We start from the raw sequence: 9,696 nt of genomic DNA on the forward strand, positions 1-9,696 counted from the left end.
TTGGTGAATATCTCGGTGTGGATATAAGTCGGGGGGGATTATTAGTAGAAGAGCCGGAACCCCGCGACACTATAGGTTTAAATGTGTACCATGGTGCGAAAGTGTTGAAGCGGCGAAATAACGCCGCAGTACTATACAATGGTAGACATCCACAGGTAGAGAGAAACCAGGAACAAGGTAATGTAGGAGGGGGGAACCAGATGCAAGAAATGCAAAGGTTTATAGCTTCTCAGGAATACGAAAATGCTAGACAGAGAGCATTTGAAGATTGGCAAGTTCATCAGAACCAGATCATAGCGCATTGCCAACACATAGGTAGAAACTATATTCCTACACCGAAACCCGTCTTCCCTCCTTGGTCGATAGAGATGCAGCCACCATATCCTACGTATGACCCTGCCGAAGCATTCTATAGCACTTATGGTTATGCGTGGAACCCCTATTGGTACCAATATCATCCTTAGTTTACTTATTTTTTTTTTATTTTATTATTATGTAATTTGTAATTATTGATGTATTTAATATTTTTGTTAATATTGTAATCATTTTTATAATTATTCTTAGATTTTAATAATTTTTGAATGTGGGGTAATAAACCAAACTTCAAAAATATGTATATATGTTTGCAGTTTATCTTATGTACACAACAGGGTAAAACAACGCATTTTCAAAGACTGGCATTAAGTTCAGCAAAAGCAAGTAATTTTGACGACAATGATGCAAAATACATGTGAAATAACAACAAGACGGAATGAACAAATGACGTGCACCATTTATCATTCAGCAAACAAACGCCAATATATTTGGAAACTTTGGTAAAAATTTAATCATTTTCACACAAATCACCCTCAATAATTTGAATTGTTACTGATTTCTTGCAAATGAGGGCATTGCAAGATCTTAAGTGTGGGAAGGGATTAAATTCTTTCGGATTTTAAAATTTTTATATTAAACACTTGGTTACCATTAAAAATACTAGTAAAGCAGTAGTTGTATTAGAATCTAGTGCTCTCTGATAATAAAGAACAGCCCTAGTCTTATATACTGACTACCCAATTCTAGTAAAATTTTTCAAAATTTTCAATTAAATGAATTCAAAATCATGTTTATACATATTTATGAACGATAAAACTAGGTTTTAACACCGAAATTATTGTTACCTCGGAAAGGACATAAATTGAGAAACAAACTAAAATGTTAAAATTCATTTAAAATGGAATAGAGGACGATAAAAAGAAATAAAAAGCCAAGTGTGGGAAAATTTACCAAGTTATTTTAAACATATGTCACATATATTTGTAACAAATAACTGAAAATACTTTTGCTTTGGACTAAACTAAACTGTTTTACCCGATGAAAGAAAAGAAGAGATGGATCTACACGATGAATCAATTCCATCATTAAAAGGAAGTAAAGTCTTCCGAAAAAGACACGCGCTTCTTGATTTAGGTCATGAAGTTGTCGTTCAGACCAGCTGTAGGTTGACGAAAAATCTAGAAAAGTCATCACTAAAATCAGCAGGAAATCCACGGACCTCAGCATTAAACAGGGTCGCCAAGTGGTCAGATTTATCCTAACCATGAGAAGGATTTATCTCGTACAATGGGGAGGCACCGTGCAAATTAGCTGGATAAGACTAATGAATCAAATCCCCAGAAAGGATAATCTCCTTAAAGATTAAAAATCAGCTTTTAAGACTGATATTACTCAATCCTAGAGATTGACCTTAAAGATTGAGAATTCAAACTCATGGAATTCAATGATATCTAAACTCGAGCTTGAACGAGAAAATATTTTGATCAAAATTATAAACCGATTTGTTTTCTGAAAACCCTATTTTCAATGCGTTCATTACCATTGAACGTAAAATCCTAGGAATTCACCTGGAATTCATTAGGTCACCTGAACTAAATCGGGTGTCAACCGTAAGAACGGTGGTTGCATAGCATGGTCAAAGACAGGACCTTGTGCCAGACCGACAAATTATAAGGGTGAGCTTTACTATTGCTCCTACCAAGGATAGTAATTGCGTCCGACACGTTATAGACCATAATCAAAAGCATGTCACGGGACATTGCCTTAAACAGTTGCTTGTTCAACGCTTTCCTTTACAACCGGACGGTAGTTTGCCGAAAGGTAATATACGGAACAAGTAAACTGGACGTGTTGCTTTCCAAATACAAGGTTAGCAAGTGGGTGACACAAAACCGCAAGTTTTGAGCTAAAATTTTCAAATCTGAAACCCACCAAACCCACAAAAATATTTTGCAAACACCGGTAAAGGGTTATTCCGGAAAACTTATCTAGGGTAAAAACTAGATTTAATTTTCAAAAGATCAAATGTTTTCATAAAGATCCAATTTCCTTAATGGATCTAAATTTTTATAGTCATGTGGGACTGTAAACCATATCGTTACTACCATTGTTTATACCGCCGTATAGAAATCACTGATGTACAAAGTGTGAAGAATAAAGAAGTGATTCTAGTATTTCAAGACAATATTGCTTGAGGACAAGCAACGCTCAAGTGTGGGAATATTTGATAATGCTAAAAACGAACATATATTTCATAGCATTATTCCTCAAGAAAGACAAGCTTTTAGTTGCAATTGTTCTATTTACAAGTGATATTCGTTTAAATAATAAAAGGTGAAGACAAAAGACAGATTCGACGATTTGAAGACGCAAACGACCAAAAAGCTCAAAAGAACAAAAGACAATCAAAAAGGTTCCAATTATTGATAAGAAACGTCTCGAAATCACAAGAGTACAAGATTCAAAACGCAAAGTACAAGATATTAAATTGTACGCAAGGACGTTCGAAAATCCGGAACCGGGACCAGAGTCAACTCTTAACGCTCGACGCAACGGACTAAAAATTACAAGTTAACTATGTATATAAATATAATATAATATATAATTAATTATATTAATTATATATATATTATATATATATATTTAAAACCGTCGGCATCCAGAAACTCCAAGGGAGTAAATTGAAAATACCTCTCCGCGACTCGCGGAGTTTGAAGGGCTTTTTGCCGCGAGTCGCGGAGCCCCAAATTTCACTTCTGGCTATAAAGCCAACCGAATTCTGATCGAATTTTACACAATATTTTTTCAATCTCTCTCTCAATATATACGTAATATATATATATTTATATTTTAATTTTAATTTTAATTATAAATTCTAATAATAAGGGTATGTTAGCGAATGTTGTAAGGGTGTAAGTCGAAATTCTGTCCGTGTAACGCTACGCTATTTTTAATCATTGTAAGTTATGTTCAACCTTTTTATATTAATGTCTCGTAGCTAAGTTATTATTATGCTTATTTAAAACGAAGTAATCATGATGTTGGGCTAATTATTAAAATTGGGTAATTGGGCTTTGTACCATAATTGGGGTTTGGACAAAAGAACGACACTTGTGGAAACTAGACTATGGGCTATTAATGGGCTTTATATTTGTTTAACTAAATGAAAGTTTGTTAATGTTAATATAAAGATTTACAATTGGGCGTCCCTATAAATTACCATATACACTCGATCGGACACGATGGGCGGGGTATTTATATGTACGAATAATCGTTCATTTAACCGGACACGGGAATGGATTAATAGCCACTAGAATAATTAAAACAGGGGTGAAATTACATTCAAGGGTAATTGGTGTAATTGTTAACAAAGTAGTAAAACCTTGGTTTACACGCAGTCGATAACCTGGTGTATTCATTAAACAAAGTATTAAAACCTTGTTACAATTCGAATCCCCAATTAGTTGGAATATTTATCTTCGGGTATAATAATAATTTGACAAGGACACTTGCAATTTATATTTATGACTGATGGACTGTTATGGACAAAAACCAGACGGACATATTAAATAATCCAGGACAAAGGACAATTAACCCATGGGCATAAAACTAAAATCAACACGTCAAACATCATGATTACGGAAGTTTAAATAAGCATAATTCTTTTATATCATATTTTATTTCCTTTATTTTATATTTAATTGCACTTCTAATTATCGCACTTTTATTTATTGTTATTTTATTTAATCGCACTTTTAATTATCGTACTTTTAATTATCGCAATTTAATTTTATCGCATTTTTATTATTCGCAATTTCATTATCGTTATTTACTTTACGCTTTAATTTAAAGTCTTGTATTTATTTTATATTTTACATTAGGTTTTAGCTGCGACTAAAGTTTTAAAATCGACAAACCGGTCATTAAACGGTAAAAACCCCCCTTTATAATAATAATATTACCTATATATATATTTGTATTTTTATAAAAGTTAACTAATATAGCGTTGAGCTTTGTTTAAAGATTTCCCTGTGGAACGAACCGGACTTACTAAAAACTACACTACTGTACGATTAGGTACACTGCCTATAAGTGTTGTAGCAAGGTTTAAGTATATCCATTCTATAAATAAATAAATATCTTGTGTAAAATTGTATCGTATTTAATAGTATTTCCTGCGTAAAATATAAGCTATTTTATATACACCTCGTTCGACATCAGTTTACCATGAAAGAAGAGATGGGGTCACTTAAAAAAAATAAAACTTGGTCACTAGTGATGTTACCTCATGATAAAAGGGCATTGAAAAACAAATGGGTGTATCGAATTAAGAATGAGTTAGATGGCAAGAAAAGGTACAAGGCTCGTTTGGTAGTCAAAGGCTTTCAACAAAAGAAAGGGGTTGACTACAAAGAGATATTTTCACCAGTAGTTAAAATGACTACTATCCCTTTGGTATTTTCTATGGTTGCATCCGAAGACTTACATCTAGAGAAACTAGAGCTGAAGACCGCATTATTGCATGATGATCTTGTTGAAGAGATCTACATGAGGCAACCCGAGGGCTTTGAGGTAAAGGGTAAAGAGAAGTGGGTTTGTAAGCTAAAGAAAAGTTTGTATGGATTGAAGCAAGCACCTCGGCAATGGTACTTGAAGTTTGATGATTTTATGAAGAAGATTGGTTTCTTAAGATGTGAAGCGGATCACTGTTGCTACTTGAAGAAACTCAAGTCTTCTTATATAATTTTATTGTTGTATGTTGATGACATGTTACTTGCAGGTTCTAACATGTCCGAAATTAACAAGTTAAGGGGATTACTTTCCCGTGAATTCGAGATGAAAGATCTTGGTGGTGCTAGGCAAATACTTGGCATGAGTATTGTGCGTGATCGTATGAAAGGTACTCTATACTTGTCTCAATCTAATTATATTGAGAAAGTAGTAGAGAGGTTTAATATGGAGAATTCAAAGGCTCGTTCTATGCCTTTGGGTAGCACGATTAAGTTATCGAAAAGTCAATCACCAAAGTCGGTAAAAGACAAAATGGATATGGAAAAGGTTCCATATGCATCGGCCGTGGGTAGTATTATGTATGCCATGGTTTGTACAAGATCCGATATTGCTCAAGCAATGGGAGTTGTAAGTCGTTATATGTCTAATCCGGGGAAAGAGCATTGGGAAGCGGTCAAATGATTGCTTCGTTATTTGAAAGGTACTTCTAATATGGGATTGTGTTTCTCCAAAAACAATCTCATACTTAGGGGTTATGCGGATGCTGATTTGGGTAGATGTGATGATTCGGGGAAAAGCACTACGGGTTATGTTTTCACAATAGAGAAGACGACGGTTAGTTGGACGTCTCGACTACAAAAGAGTGTTGCTTTATCAACCACCGAAGCCGAATATATGGCTATTGCAGAAGCTTCTAAAGAGCTTGTTTGGTTGAAAAACTTCTTAGATGAGTTAGGTAAAAGTCAAGACTATTGCGTCTTGAATTGTGATAATCAAAGTGCAGTTCATCTTGAGAAGAATCCGGTGTTTCATAGTCGTATGAAACACATCAAGATAAAGTATCATTTTATTCGACAACATATAAATGATGGTACTTTATTATTGGAGAAAATCCTTGGTACGAAGAATCCTGCTGATATGTTTACTAAGGTTGTTACGACAGAGAAATTGAGGTTTTGCATTACCTCAATTGGTCTTCTAATGAATTGATGAGAGAAGACCCCAACTAGAGAATTAGAGAGTTACTGTTTCATTTCTAACAAGTAGTGTTGAAGACCTTGTATCGAAAGTCTGCTCATCCGAAGTATGTGTTGTGATGACCTAGAAATTTCAGACCAAATTTAAACTTAATCTTTACATGATTCTGATACGATAAGCAAAGCCTGTAATGTTAAGTATAGAAAACTTTGGAACAGTTTACATGAATGCAATTGCCCTTTGACTACTCCCGACGATTCACGAATAATTGTGTATAAATAATTATGTAAATATTTATATAAATATAAATATAAGTACATATATAAAATTTTGAGTTAATAATGTATATTTTAATCAATTGAAATCAAAAATATAAAATAACATAACTAAGTGGTTATTAAATTAAAACTATATATATATATATATATATATATATATATATATATATATATATATATATATATATATATATATATATATATATATATAATTTTTGTAAATAATTATTATGTATAGTGGAATATATATAAAAGATATAAATATTATATGTATATATTATATAATTATTAAATATTACATAATTAATAATATTTAATAGTAATGTATTAAACCACAAGTTAAAATATAATTATTATAATAATACTATTATTTTCATTATTATTATAAATATCAGTATTAATAATATTATGGTATGAATATGAGATCTGATATGTATAAATTATTATTATTGTTATTAATATTATTATTATCATTAATAATATTAATATCATCTTATTTAGTATTATTATTAGTATTATGAATAATGATATTATTACCATTTTATAGTTAATATCATTAGTAATATATAATATTATTATATTTAATATAGTTATTATTAGTGCTATTATAATTAATATTTATTAGAAAACAATACATTTTATTGTTATTAACATTAATAATAGGATTGTTATCAATTTTATTAGTATCAAGATTATATATATTTATTATTATTAGTTCCATTACTATTATTAAAATTAATGTTTGCATAATTAATATTATTAGGATATAGAGATAATCAATATCCAACTATACAAAATCAGCCAATCACGAATTATTATCAGAAGCTGTAGATGATTGATTCCTATTTCTAAATCCAGTACCAATCACAAATTAAATCACCATAACATCCAAGAATTCAGTTGAGAGTACCTATCTATTTTATATTTTTATTTCATCTAATACACAATGCTAGTACTTCCTGTCTGATTTGATTACGCGACCTAATCCAGCCAATGCAAATAAATTAGGAACAATTATAATTAGTACAATCCATTAAATGACTTAGAGTAATTCATTTATCACTGCAAATTCAAAAATAAAACAGAAAAATCGTACGAGTTGTTATATTTCACGATCTGCTTTCTATATTTTTTTAATTGTATTCTTCAGTTTGATTTGATTCTCCTTGTTGACCTCTTCCCTGATTAAATCAACATAAGTAACACTCTTTCTCTATATAGATACACGAACACAGATACATAAACATTCATATTCTTTTTCTTCTGACTACCGTCATCTTCACCATATTCACCAAGCCATTCTCAATTATCACCACCACCTTTGTTATTTGCTTCAACTCGAGAAACTAACAATCAAACACCAATACAAATTACTTACTTGATTTCATCTGTGAACCACCAAATACACCCTTGTTGTCTTTTTACTTTCTTCATGAACTACCAACCGACACCTTCATCTTTCTATCTCTATTCTCTCTCTCTCTCTTCATATTATTTTTCTCTTCTTTTCTGTTGAATTCGTGACACCACCATCGAATAAGCAGCTGCTATTCGACTGCCATAGCAGTTGCTGCTAAACTGCAAGTTTCTATTTTATACAACCCATAATGAAACAATCACCAAAACAGCTTCAATAACCTTTTACAGCCACATCTTTCCTACTAACTATTTTAACATCGTTCCTATTTATGAAATCATCATGAAAACCAGGAATAAACCTGCTATTGAAGTGTTTATCTCGTTGAATAAATTGATTGAACTGTGGTAACTTTCTATTGAAACTAAACAACCTAGTGTATAAATATAAGAATAAAACAATCGACAGAATTTTTTTATAGAGGTGTCGGCAAGTGGAATGATGAGCTGGAAAGATGATGGATACTGGCCTGCTACTGTTCGTAATACGCTGTAACAACCTTCTATTTATTTATTCGATCAAGTGCAAAGAAAAGGAGCAGGTTTAGATGTCGACGGCTGAGCTTTAATTATGTTGTTGTTGGGCCACCGCTATATTTATTTTTTTCTTCTGTTTCAAATCCTGGTTCCATTGATTGGCCGACAAATTGCAACTTAAAGTAACCTCACTTAATTATAAAAGGAAAAAGGAATCGAAACTCTGTTGAAATACACCCGGTTGATTTATCTATGGTGATTGGGCTTCTAGTAGGCTAGTTAGGGTAATAATTGGACTTGTGCTATTGGTTGGACTTGTGAAACTGAATTGGGCCGTATTTTTTGTTTGTTGGGCCTGGGAACTGCCTATGGGCTGAAAGAGATGCAGGGACGTGAAGATCATATTGATGTTGTGTGAAAAAGGAAACGAAATCGAAACAGAAATACATTAAATAAAATAAATGTCGAGTATATTACAGAAAATCAAAATGGATTGGTTGGTTAAGGTGTGTTGGTGTCAACCGAGAGGTCTCGGGTTCGAGCCCGGGCTAGGGCAATTCTTTTTAAAAAAGCTTTTAAGAGGGTATATATTTTTCTTTCATTATTATTATTATTATTATTATTATTATTATTATTATTATTATTATTATTATTATTATTATTATTATTATTATTATTATTATTATTATTATTAATATTATTATTAATATTATTATTATTATTATTATTATTATTATTATTATTATTATTATTATTATTATTATTATTATTATTATTATTATTATTATTATTATTATTATTATCATTTATGTTATTATTATTGTGTTAATTATTATTATCACTAAAATTAATATTATGAGTATTTTTAACATAACTAATATTATTATTATTATCATGATTGTTATTATTATTATGGTAATTGTTATTATTTATAATATTTTGAAATATCATTATTATTAATCAAATTAAGAGTATTATCATTATCGTTAGCATTAGTATAAGTATTATAATTACAATTAGGATTGTTATTATTATTATTATTGCTATTGTTAGTTTTATAATCCTTATCATTACCAATATCATATTTATATTTATAAGTAGTAGAAACTTTATTTATCATTAACATTTTTATAAGTATTATTAAGATTATTATAATTTTTGTCATTTTAGTATTATTATCATTATTATGATTACTATTATTATTATTATTATTATGAAAATAATACAAATTATTATTATTATTTTTTTATAAATATTAGTATTAGTAACATTCTATAATTATTAGTATTATTATTATGTACTTTTATTATTATCATTATTAACAATATTATTAGATCATTATAAGTATTATTATTAATATTATTTTACTAAATAAATATTTCGTATATAAAAATATATTTATAAGTAATATTACATACAAGTATGTATTAAACATATTAACATATTTTATACGAATATTCATATACAACAAATTTGGTATTTTTTTTATATAATGCTAACT

The sequence above is a fragment of the Rutidosis leptorrhynchoides genome, chromosome 3 (assembly GCF_046630445.1).
Source record: "Rutidosis leptorrhynchoides isolate AG116_Rl617_1_P2 chromosome 3, CSIRO_AGI_Rlap_v1, whole genome shotgun sequence".
Classification (NCBI taxonomy): domain Eukaryota; kingdom Viridiplantae; phylum Streptophyta; class Magnoliopsida; order Asterales; family Asteraceae; genus Rutidosis; species Rutidosis leptorrhynchoides.